The 13,534-nt window shown below is 38.5% G+C and overlaps 1 long non-coding RNA gene across 2 annotated transcripts; it reads right to left on the reverse strand.

Annotated features, from left to right (window-relative positions):
* Positions 1-1,025: 1,025 nt before the first annotated feature.
* Positions 1,026-6,743, reverse strand: LOC133391206 (uncharacterized). Of its 2 annotated transcripts, XR_009764691.1 has the most exons (4): positions 5,139-6,743; positions 4,268-5,067; positions 3,761-4,190; positions 2,355-3,644 (listed from the first exon to the last, which is right to left on the reverse strand). It is a non-coding gene; the product is annotated as an uncharacterized LOC133391206 (long non-coding RNA). The 2 variants fall into 2 exon arrangements; XR_009764689.1 differs by having other exon boundaries at positions 1,026-3,644; positions 3,761-5,067.
* Positions 6,744-13,534: the final 6,791 nt, after the last annotated feature.

The raw sequence follows: 13,534 nt of genomic DNA on the forward strand, positions 1-13,534 counted from the left end.
ATACTTCGACGATTACCGATTGACATGATCAAGGACTTCCCTTGCAGTGATTGTCTTCATTTGATTGAATTGGGAATAATGAAAAAATGTTTGCTTGGATGGCGTGACGGAAAATTTGCTATTTTATCGGACAAAATGCAGTAGTAAAGATATTTCTGAAATTTCTGGCTTACTAGAACAGTTAAAAATGCCATCAGAAATTCATAGATCTGTCCGTGGTCTAGATTGTCTTTCACATTGGAAAGGTACATAATTCAGAACATTTTTGCATTATATTTCAATAGTCATTTTGAAACCGAATGTTTACGAACACTTTTTGTCATTATTTTGTGCAGTTACTATATGCTCTTCAAATGAATATACAAAATTTCCTAATTTGGCACATACGCTCTTTTTGCATTACATAGAATTTTTTGGAGATTTATATGGAGAAGGTTACATAACAAGTAACGTTCACAATCTATGTCATGTAGTAGAAGACGTGAAGCGTTTCGGCATATTGATCGGTATCAGTGCATATCCTTTCGAAAACAAATTGTTTGAGATTAAAAATTTAATTCACTCTGGAAATCTACCCTTATCTCAAATTGCAAAACGCATACACGAAATCACTGAATTTGCTCACCAAAATGTACTAACACAATCTTCAAATCAGGAATTGAAGAAGCCAATTTAAAAAAAAGGTTTCGCTACAGATCATTCTGGTGCCACCTATGAAATGAAATATGTATGCGTGGAATTTGAGGAGTTCTGTTTGAAGAACGATGGGGCCAATAAGTGGTTTTTAACGAAGAGTAATCAAATAGTAGAAATGAAGTATGTTTTTGAAACCAGTGGTACAATTCAGATTAAAGGAAAACCAGTAAAAGATCAAAAATCATTTTTCGAAACGCCGGTAAAGTCGTCTTTTCTTCATATTTATGTTTCTTCTTTAGAAAAGAGCTCAGAGATGCTGTGCACAATCAAAGATATTAAATGTAAAATGGTAGCAGTTCCTATTCCAAAATGTAAAGAGGTAGTACTTATACCATTGTTGCATACGTTGTAGTTTTTTTTATTAAAATTCTAATAATTGCGCGATACAAATCTTATTTGTAAATGAATCAAATTCAGATAAGGGATTTCAGTACGTATTGAACTAAGGAAAAATATGAAATATCTTTTAAAAAGAAAAAAAAACACCAAGTGGTTGAATAAAGTGACACGGCCAACAAAGTCGTTCTTACAAGGAAAAATATAATATAAAAGGCTGCTCTAACTTCCTTCCTTAACCTGTTCGTCTGATTTATGTTTAGAAATATTTTCGTTATGTTTGGGACGTTTAGATCTGGTACGATGCTTTGATGTTATTGTTTTGGCATCTACTCTTTGCTTGCTATTTCTGATAATTCTTTTGAAAAAATCGTCGCACTCCATTTCAGAAAAATCTTTATCTGCCAACACAATTAGTCTAAGAAAAAGAGTACGAGTTTTTTTTTTAATTTTAGTCCCACTTTCTCCGTTTCCTCGCTGGTGATTCCAGGGGTTGATTGTTCTCCATTTTTTCTTTTGGATCCTCTAGAGCAGGTATGTCAAACTGGCGGCCCGCGGGCCGCATGCGGCCCGCGAGAATATTTTGAGAAGTACTGAAAGCACTGCAAACCAAAAATCTGTTATTACTATTTGTCGAAGTGTATTCAATTTTCCAGAGAAGAACAATCATTGTGTCGCTATATTTTTCTAAATTAACATTAATGTTCCCATAACATCTAAAAAACTTATTCTACACGTACGTACAGAAAAACCGAGACCCTTAAGAAACATTAAATTGAATGCAAACTCATACGTTTTATGTTTCGATTAAATTCTGAATATTAGCATAATTTTGTGCAGACTCGATTGCACATTCTATATGGAAAAACAGATTTGCGTCTGCCTAGAAACGAAAAAGGAATGAAAATAACAAGATACACACACTTAGAAACTTTGCAACAACTAGTGATGGATTGTTAAACCAACAGTTTCGCTCGTTGCCGTCCGAAGCCTATAGAGCCATCTAGAGTCATTCGGAACCGTTGGAGTCATCGGTTGTCGCACGGAGCGGCTAGTCTGGAGTCGGAACCATTTCTGACGGTCCTACCGATCTTAATGCCTCTGACTGCCGAGTAAAGGCTTCAGTCGGCTCCGAATTGCTCCGAACAGATCTGTACGGCTCCGACCTTAGTACATCTTTGATATTCGGTTGTAGCCACTTCTGTTTTTTTCCTAATCATCCCACCATAAAAATCAGTTAATATCCAATATGTACGACTTATCGAAAGCGTTTGTAGCCAAGTGGAATTTATTTGCATCTCACATTCTACAAGACGAATTGTACTTTGCAATCTCCGCGACAATCAAAACCAAAATGAAATGATTATGCTTAAGATAAAAAGATTTACATTAAGGATTAAAATAAACGAAATGCCGAAGTACTGCAATACATAGCTAATTAATAGGTTAGCTCACACAGTCCTTTCCTTAATTAGCAAATCATTTCCCTTCAAGTGTCAAAAAAATATTTGCCAATCTTTTTGGGTTCACACACCACGAATCTGCGTCGGATAAAAATATCGTAATTTAACAAAATTATTCATGAACAACGGGTTCTTGTTATTAGAAATGAATATACCACTAGAACAATTGGGACTTGGAAATTAGCGAAAACTAATGTTTAAACACGATTTATTACAATTTTTCTCTAGAACTGTCAAAAAATTGCAGGCAAATATTTTTGTTATTCATCCAGCGATGAATAGCTCAGAATGCTTATACCTCAGTGAAAAAGTGGGGTTGAGCGATATTTTCTAACAGAACTGCCGTGTGAGAACGCGACAAATGAAAAATATCCTATTTTAATAATAAGGATAAAATGAGATTGCATGTGACTTTAAAAGTATATTAAACTTTTTTTTTTTGAATAAAAAAGAGCACAATGGAAAAAAACATCGCAAACTTTTGAATAAGTAACGATTCCAGATTTGAAGCGAGGAGTATAAAAAGTGAATTTGTTTAACAATAATGATTTTAAATAGTATTTTATATAAATATTGAGGTATATTTTTTTTCTCAACTTTGCGGCCCGCGAATCACTGAAAATCTGTACTTGCGGCCCTCTGATGAAATGAGTTTGACACAGCTGCTCTAGAGCCACCGGTCCAGGAACATTGCAGCAAGAATTGTCGAGTGATAAAATAATCAACTAATTTGTAGCAGCAATCGATCCCGTTTGATTTACTTGAAGTACCACAAATAAAGCTCATGCTTTGGATGTACTTTTGCATGGTGCTTTCATCTTTTAGAGATGCCTCAAGCTGTTGAAGATTATCTAATGTAGCAATAAGATTCATCATTGCTTCTACATGCGTTGCAGGCAGTGGCCATGCACCAATCGGGTTTTCTTTAATACTTTGTAAAACGTACTCGGAATATGTAAGCAGCTTCGCTAGAGCCTGCATTATTTTGTCTTGGTTTTCCATGATATGCATTTGGTTATTGATGATGGTCGCGAGCTGTGTTGATTCTAGATTCTGCACAGTTGAAGCTGGATCGACATAGACGATGTGTGGTGTAGAACATTGACTCTGCTCTTTCAATGGAAGCTGCGTTTGATCTAATTCAGTCAGCTAAAATAACAACAAAACATGAACATTAACTCACACATATTTTGCCTAAATGTCACTTGTTTATTTGCTCAACATGTATCGACTTGCTTGTATTAAGTCAAGTTCCTCATACTTACATGATCAATGGTATTTACGAAGATCATTTCTTCATCATCCGTGGGAATACCATAATTCGTCGTCTGAGGTTGGTTCCGCGATCTCGTTAAAATCCTGCTTCACAAAATTTAAACAATCTTCAACGCGCTGGTGTCGTTGTCTTTGCGGACGCAGCAAAACTTGCTCATATACTTCCGTGTCCGATTATTCCTCCATTTTTTTTTGAGTTCATCGTAGGCTTCGGCGCGTGTAGCAAACTCCCTTTTTTTAATGCAGTTGAGTTTTTCTCATTTATCCGAAGGCACAGAATCCTCTTCGAGCTGTAGTTTTGCCACTAGATGTTTTTTTGGCCAATGAAGGATCCCTTTCACTTCCCAACGGCTCGGAACGACGCTCAAGCATGCTTCACCTCCTTCAATCGTTTGTACGATTTTATAAGGCATTCTGAAACTATAATCGATAAATTCAAAGACTTTCCTTAAAGACTGAATTAAAGACTGTTGTTATCGGTCAACTATTCAACTTACAGGACAATTTTGTTTAGTTGCAACACTGAATTTCCAATTCTTTCGGGAGCACTACAACGACAGATGCTTTTGTTTATAAGTTTGACACTTGACACGATGAAGCTTACACAATAGCTTGCGACATAAGACACAATAGGCCCGATTATTAAACACAAATTGTAAAGACAAGTTGTCAAAATCGGAAGATTTGTATTATGACATCCGTTTGTGTTGTGTGTTGGAATTTTTTTTTTTTGACGAAACACAAACTCACAAGCATACTGCCAAGATATGTATTATGAAACACAAACGGAAATCCAAAATTGTCAAACTGCTTTCCGTCAGCTTTTTATCACGGAAAGGCGCCAATCTCAGATTGTTTGACCGACAAAACACAACAACAGAGTTGTTGCTGTTGCTTTCACGACAAAATATAAGTATTTTATTTCAGAAATAATCAAATTTTATCATTTTAAATAAAAATATGTGTACTGCCATATCCATACAAATGGCGATAAGCTGGAGATAGTGGTAGCGTGCTGCTGTTTTGGGTTAAGAAGCTGCTGTTATTTCCTTCCTCTGTTGTTCTTCGATGGTAGTCGAAAGATGAAGGGCTCACGCACCTGGTTTGCGTTCAACAGCATTGGATTCCAGCAACTTCTTGAGTGAGTGGCTGCTTCAACAACCAACAGCATACGCACATGAAATTATCACATCTAATATTGCATACACTTTTAGTAATAACAAATACTCGGAGGGCTCGATCTCCGCCAAAATGTCAAGGAAAATTTCCTTCGACACACGAATTTTTTTTCTTAAATCTGAAATTAACAATCACGAAATGAAACATGTATAACACGTTTTGCACAAATGATCCGTATGCTTAACTCACGCTTGGTTATAAAGCTGTAACGGGTCGAAAACACTTCGAAGCAGTCGGCGCTGTTTTGCCAGATCTACCGTTGTTTCTTCTTCACTGCCGCTATCGTCACTTACGAAGTGGGATAAAATCATTTCGATGTTTTAAACAAGGATTGTTAGCTTGATAAACGATCGTGTCTTAAATAAACTTGTTTACGTTTGTAAAACCTCGAATTTTACCAATTTGAATTAAACGTTCAAGTTATAACAAAGGCACGAAATCGCAAAGTAGAAGAATAAACAGAAGGCTGAAGGTGTTGTCGAAAGGTGTTGATATCGAAAGGTGTTGATCCTGAATGATGTCGTCATATGATGCGTAAAGTTGGGTCAATTTCAAGGTGGGTGTCAATTTCAATCACAGCTGCTTTTCTGACCAACATCTCCTCCGGAAGTCTTGCTGAAGTTTACGGAAGTTACAGCCAAGCATGAGGACAATGCTGATATCGAAAAGAACTGATCCTGAATGATGTCGTCATGTGATGCGTGCGGTTGAATCAATCTCATAGTAGGTGTAAGTACTGCTGCCGCTGATCGGCATCTCCTCCAGAAGTCTTGCTGACGTTTACAGAAGTTACAGCCAAGCATAAGGACAATGTCGATCAGGATGAACCTGAATACTGAACAACACCACGATGATTGTTGTTCAACAGATCAGCATGCTACAACTGATGCCACAGCACTCGAACATGACGCGGCGGTAGAGGGTGGTAGCGGGGTCAATCCATAAAGTGGCGGAAGGCAATACACACGATGAATCGGAGGCGATGACAACACGGCGTGCGGTGCACATGCAATAACAGAAGTGATGCGCGAAGCTTTTCCAGTATTCCAAGTAGGAGCGATGATAAAAGAATAGCCAGCGGCCGTATTCATACTAAATGGCGGTGTCGTCATTGTCGTGCAAGATGAACAAGATGGCGGCCACACTAAATGCAAGGCTGGTGTCTTTGGGGTTGCAGGGATCGATATCGTTGTGGCTGGTGAATCTGGCGTAATCTGGTCTAGCCATGAGGCAAATCGTTGCCTAAACATCTAATTGGCTGCCTATACCGGCAAGCACACACAGAAGCTTCTCGTTTTTGCGCATTGCAATGGCAGATGGTAGCGTCATCTCACACACAAACAAACAAACTCTTCGATACACAATCTTGTGCCGTGCTGGATTGGACAGCAAAGCAGGTGCAGGCGATAGGACGTATCCCACTTTTGAGATGTAAAACCACGAATTTTACCAATTTGAATTAAACGTTCAAGTTATAACAAAGGCACGAAATCGCAAAGTAGAAGAATAAACAGAAGGCTGAAGGTGTTGTCAGTACAACGATCCGTAAACGAATGATCTTTATTTTGACATTCAGATTATCGCACAGTTGTCGCGGTGATGGTCATATTTCGATCCGGTATATTGGGCACTATGGTCTTATCAGGGGTCAAATCTCCAGAATATTACACGTTTTTTTGTTTTGATTTTGAACTTTTGACACATCGACACAGCTTTAACGAAAGAAAAAAATTAACGAAACTTGTCTGTCACAAGAACGGTTTCAAAATGCATACCTATTTTCCGTTTGTCTTGACGCACTTGTCTTGGATTAAGACACTTGTCATCTATTAAGGAGAACAGCAAAGTGGATTTAAAAATATCAGGTGGTGGACTCTAGCAAGGTGTATGGATATTAGGAGGTGAAGTGCTTCAGAGCAAATTGACATTTCACGACTTGACATAACAATACTGGGGGCTACGGTATTAAAATCGGGGAGGGCTGGAGGGGGGTATAGAAAATTGTATGCGATTTGACATAACAATACTCAATGATGGCGCCCGAAAACGCGCTAATAATTAACCTTCTTAATAAACACACCTTGGACTCTAGTACATTTTGACAATACGTCACTTGACGTAAGGTCCCCAGGATTCAAACTTTGTTTACATTTATTACTTTATTTATATTTAGCTTATTTTTTCGATTAAAAATTCTTTAAAAATATATTTTGGACTTCGCGAGTTCTTATTTAACATTAAAACATGGATTAAAGTATGTTATTTTGTTTCATTCTGTAAAATTACGGAATTTTCGGAACGGAAATTAAGAAGAATCGGAAGGTGTGCGCTGTTCTGATTCTCGAGCACGAATGCCGTTTTATTCTGACGTTTACGCCTACGATACTTAAATGTTAACGTATACCGCGACCAAGGTGTTTATGTTTGTTGAGGTGTATTCACATACAATTTTCGGTTTCTACAGCTCGGCCATCCTGATGGCAAATTGGCCTCAATTCTGCCTTAACAACTTTTCACTAGAGTTCTCTTTTTTTTGTTGTAAGTGTGGCTTTTCACACATAGTTCGTCCGTCTCCCGAGAGAGGCACGATCCATCTCCTCAATTTGTCCGACTCCAAAACACCGTCGTATGGTATTTGTGTCATTTGAATTCCATCTATATCGCGTATTACGTATCTATCATTAAGTAATCTTTTATGTACTATATAAGGACCTTTAAATCTGGCGATGAGCTTTTTGTTTGTATTAGCGGTGTTATCTATATTTTTGATTACTACAAATTCTCCTTCATTGAACTCCGTAGCGGGACAATGGTGTTTGGCATGCTGTTTTTCATTGGTTTATTGCGATTTCAAAATGTTAGACGAAGCTTCTGCGCGTATTGTCTCTAGATCTGGCAAGGTTTTATTTTTATCGTCTAAATATTCGGTTAAGCCATCTACTGTCGGACCGCGTTGGTTAACACCAAATAATAACATAGAGGGTGAGAAACGAGTAGATGAATGGATAGTGTTGTTAAGTGCGTATTCGGTAGATAATAATGTTTGAACCCAATCTGAATGATCGGTGTGGTTTGACAATTTACTTAATATAGGGCGAATTATACGATTAATCCTTTCCACTTGGCCATTGGCCTGTGGAGAACCAGTTGCATTTAACACATGAATGATTCCCCGTGACGATAGGAAATTGGAAAAGGCAACTGAGGTGAAACATGTACCACGATCACTTATTATTCGTATTCGTATTATTAACACTTATTTGGGGCGACTATAATACGAAAAATACTGTTTTAAGCAGTTACACACCTCTCGGGTACTAGTAGAAGAAGATGGATATAGTTTAACGAACTTCGTAAATGCGTCAACAACCACTAGTAAATATTTTTTCTTCAATTTTGACGTAGGAAGTGGTCCGAAATGGTCAATGTGTATTGTATCGAAGGGGTAAGGTTCTTTGGGGATACTATGCGGATTTCGATTATTGTTTTTAGCCGGAGCGGAGTAAAGTAAGCACTTTAAACAGTTATTAATGGAATTTGTGATCCTTGTTTTCCTATTGGGAAACCAATAGTTTTGGTCTATTTGATTCAGACATTTTTCTACTCCGAGATGTCCTACCTGTTCATGAATTGATCGAATCAAATTGTTTATCATTTCCGCCGGCACGTATAGTTTTAACCTATTTGAAGGTGAGAGTTTGTATACTACTCCGTCTTGCAACTGAAATCCTTGAATGCTTGTTTTCTCTAGCTTTCCTTTCAAAAGTTGGATCTGCGGGTCCCTAGCTTGAGCGACACGTATCTGGAAGTCTATGTCGACATCGTGAATTGCGGCCAAGTATTCGAGCCGACTTAAAGCGTCTACATGGCTCATTGATGTTCCGGGACGATATTGAATCGTGTAGTTGTAGTTCTCTAGGAAAAGCGACCATCGTGCTATTTTAGCCGAAGCATTTTTATTCTTCAAAGTCTCTACTAAAGAATTGCAATCTGTTACGATCTTGATGGGAACGCCATGTACATATGCATGAAATCGCTTGAGCGCATAAATTACGGCTAAGGTTTCGAGCTCATAGCTATGTAACTTAGCTTCATCGGCCGAAGTGGTCTTTGAGAAATATGAAATAGGGTGATATTTACCATCATCCTGTTTTTGTAAAAGTACGGAACCGAATGCTAAAGAGCTTGCATCACAGTGAAGCTCCGTTTCACGCTTTGGGTCATATATGGAAAGTACTGGAGCTTCGATCAATTTGTCTCTTAGTGTTTCAAAAGCCTTTTTGCAATTGTTGTCAAATACGAATGGGGCTTTGGTTTTTAAAAGGTTGGTCAAAGGTTTAGCAAAAGTTGAAAAATTGGGAACAAATCTACGGAAGAATGAAAATAAACCTATGCATTGTTGAACTTGTTTTACATTTTGCGGAATAGGATAATTCTTAATTGTTTTAACATGGTGATCACTAGGACATATGCCTGAGGGGCTGATTTTATATCCTAAATAATCCAACTCGTTGTATGCAAATTTGCATTTGTCCAAGCGTAGTTCTAGCCCATTTTCACGTAGTGTACGTAAAACATCTCCCACTAATTGAAAATGTTCATCAAAGTCTTTCGAAGCAATAAGAATATCAAAAAAATAGACGACTAATTTTTCGCTGTCAATGAATTTTCTTAAAATCGTATTTATAAACCGCTGAAATTCAGCTGGGGCATTTTTTAGGCCAAATGGCATACGAGTATATTCGTATTGGCCGTCAGGGGTGACGAAAGCCGTGTACTGAATTGATTCTTCGTGCATTTGCACTTGATGAAAGCCACTCTTAAGGTCGAGTAGCGTAAAATATTTTTTGTTTCCTAAATGCTCGAGGCATGTTTCTATTAAAGGGAGTGGATAGTTATCGCGAATGGTAATTTTATTTAGCGGTCGATAGTCGACACACTTACGAATCTCTCCGTTTTTCTTTCTTACCAGTACCAGTGCCGAGGCGTAAGGTGAATTGCTAGGTCGTATTATATTCTTTTTCAAAAGGTCTTTTACTATTTCTTTTACTTTATCCCTTTCGGCAAATGAGAGTCGTCTTGGTTTTGTAAAAACAGCAACATCATGTGTTAAACTAATCCGCATTTTATGAGTCACTGGTAGGATTTGTTCTTCTGGAAAGTTTAGGTAATTGTTAACCACGATCTTATTAATGACAATGCTTTGTTCTTTAGATAAATGTTTACCTATTTTTATCGCGCTCATCGTTTCATCGCTCATATCTATCGAACACATTTCAAGAAAAACGTTGGTAAATGATTTCTCATGCTCCGATTGGTCTAACGCTAATATGGAATTTTCAGAAATTTTGGAATCGGACAAAACGGAATCTGGACCCGCCTCCAACGAGGAGCCCTGTATTGAACTATGTAACAGACCCAAAGTTTGAAGCCTCTGGACAACATCCGGTTTTGTATTCTTTATATCTTTATTTAAGTTCATAATATAGGGTTTGGTTATAAATTTTACGTAACTGCGCAAGAATGATTTTGAATTCAGATAATAGATCTCTCCCAACTATCATAGATAACAACATGTAATTTTTAGGCAAAATAATGAAAGTATGAGTACGGATTTCATTACGAAAGTGTATTTGTAATTCAATGTTTCCAAGTGTTTGAAGGTTACTATTCCCTATTCCACGAAATCCGCTCGGTATGGGAGTATGTAGTTTTGTTTTTGGAATTATATCTTCATTGACGAAGCTTTTAGCACTACCGGAATCAAAAAGACATGTTATGTTAAACCATGAGCTCCAAACTTTAGTCTTCTTTAAAGCGACACTTACCTCCTGATAGGCATCGAGCTGCAGAACGTTTCCATTATCCGCGTCATCTACATTCGGTGTCTCATTTTCGTAGCTCTGAACTGCGGCTGCTGTTGGTTGTCGTCTAACTACGTCAGGACAGTTACGGATGACGTGAGATGTACTGCCGCATCGGAAGCAGGAACCCAAGGCTCGACGAGGTTTAGTACATTGTGATGAATGGTGTCCAAAATCTGAGCAGTTGTAACAACGAGGTGTTTCTGTTGGCGCCTGTCTCGGGACCACTAATCTCGGGACATTTGAGTAGTGGGCTGAAGGAATGCGGTGTTCTATATTTTTGCGCATCAATAAATGTGTTTTACAGCGCTTAATGTTGTCGATCAGATCGTATATGTTGCTGTAGTCCTTTGTGACGAGACTATCGTAGAGAGGATCACGGGATAGTCCTCTAATGGCGTAAGTGATAATAGCATCGTCACTCACATTGCCTGACTTCCCCAACGCGTTAACCCGATACACGTAACTTGTATATGATTCGGCGGACTTTTTGTAAGCTGCGGCTAGTTGGCTGTGAATCACAGCGTCATTGCAGCGATCGGGAAACGCCTTTTTCATTTCAACAGCAAATTCGTCGAAAGTTTTAATCGTATGACGAAATCCATTATACCACTCATTGGCCGCGCCGGTTTAGCGGCTACCTGCATACAAAAGCGTCGTTCGATCTTGCCACTCGTACAGTTCGCTATTATAGCGGATTGTGTCAATCCATCGGTTGATACCGAGACCATCAGAAAATTCTGGTATCAGATGTTTAAGCTCGTCAGGGTGTACCAATCTGCCGCTTTCCACTTTCACTTGTCGCTGTTCCATTTCCTTGATTTTCTCGCGTAGTGCAAATAGTTCCCATCGATGAGAATCGTTTTCAACCAAGCTGCCATCTTTAGGAGGAACGATTTTCTCTTTCACCGAAATGGCGGCTGGCTCCTCGTGTTTTCTATTGTTCGTCACTACGGCGTCATCAATACGTGGGTTCTGGGAACTGGAGTTGTTTGACGATCGTTCCTCAATTTTCATCCCCGGTTCACATTGTTGGTACAAGTTGCGAAGATGTTGAATAGTTGCCGAGGGGGGCACTTCGATACCAGCAGCTTCCAAGGCACATAATAACTCATCTTTTGTAGGCATTTTGTTGCGTAAAATGACTTCCTAACCCACTTCTGAGTTGTAAAATTACGGAATTTTCGGAACGGAAATTAAGAAGAATCGGAAGGTGTGCACTGTTCTGATTCTCGAGCACGAATGCCGTTTTATTCTGACGTTTACGCCTACGATACTTAAATGTTAACGTATACCACGACCAAGGTGTTTATGTTTTTTGAGGTGTATTCACATACAATTTTCGGTTTCTACAATTCCGTCAATTTATTCTATAATTCATTGTGTTTTCGACATTTTTGATGATAAAAATTAAGAAAGCATTAAGTTTTTCAATTTTCACATTAATTCCTCATTATCTACGAGCCGCATGGACAATGTTCATGAGAATAGAACTCTTACTCACATGATTTTAAACTTCGTGCATAAACAAATCATCAAATCTTTTGTTAATATATCTAATTTTTTCGATAAAATCAATAGACACACAAAAATGCACATAATAACAAAGAAATCTTGTCTATTTGCTAAGCTTTGTGTGCGGAAACCAATGGCTAACGGTTTTAAAATGACGTAAAGTCCCTCAACTATGGCGACCCCCCCAAAGGCCCTTATCCACCACCTGATATTTTTAATCCACCTTGCTGTAGTGATCGGGTTGAGCGCTTCACCTGTTTTTTCGCAATAGAAGAAACAACGCATACACATTCGTTTCGCACGACAGATACCTATCAACTGACTCTTTATTTTAACATAAACTGTTCCCTACAATACCCATAACTGTTGTGTCCGCTCAAATGCAACATGTGACGCTGATGTACGGCACAAACAGAACATGTATTTTATTACTATCTTTGGTATATGTTCAACCGTTTACAATAATAAAAAACACCCAGTGCTGTAAAATGTCACTATCAATGTCATAAAAAAATCTGACTGAAACAAAATCCATATCAGCGTCACGTACTCAATTGTGATAATCAGAGGTGATACTCAGAACGATTGGTGTGTGTAGTAGGCTATGACTACCTAACAGTGGGATTTTGCCTCAGCAGAATTTCACTTCCTAGGCATAGTAGCCTATGCCATGTTTAGTAATAAATTAGTTCATAGTTAACCACCAAACTAGCAAGTTGGTTTTTATTTGCTCTCTGTGTGAACTGTAACAGTGTGACTAATACATGCTCATGACATGTTTGCGACCATCGCTTGAACATGACAAATTCCGGCTGAAATAAAATCATCTCAGCGTCACGAGCTCTACTGTAATGATCAAAGGCAAGCCTCAAACACTTGGTGCGACCATCACATGCTTGGTGACATTCCCGCTTGGCAAAGAGTAACTCATTTTAATGCCTCTCACTACCCCTGGCCCTAGTTTTAAAGGAATCATGCGACACACCCAAGTGCCACAAATCCACTAAACGACCACTAAACGGCTTCTAAACGACTCAAGTTCTCTACCTAAACGGAATATAGAAAGACTTCGTTTAGCAGACGGCAAACGACTCATGCATTCTAAAAATAGCGAAAAAGCTGGTGGCGCTCTCTGTTGGTGGGATACCCCAACCAGTGCAGCTTCATCGCTTGGAGGAGAGCTTTCTCATTTCCTCTGTACTGTTG

The sequence above is a fragment of the Anopheles gambiae genome, chromosome X (genome assembly GCF_943734735.2).
Source record: "Anopheles gambiae chromosome X, idAnoGambNW_F1_1, whole genome shotgun sequence".
Taxonomy (NCBI): Eukaryota; Metazoa; Arthropoda; class Insecta; order Diptera; family Culicidae; genus Anopheles; species Anopheles gambiae.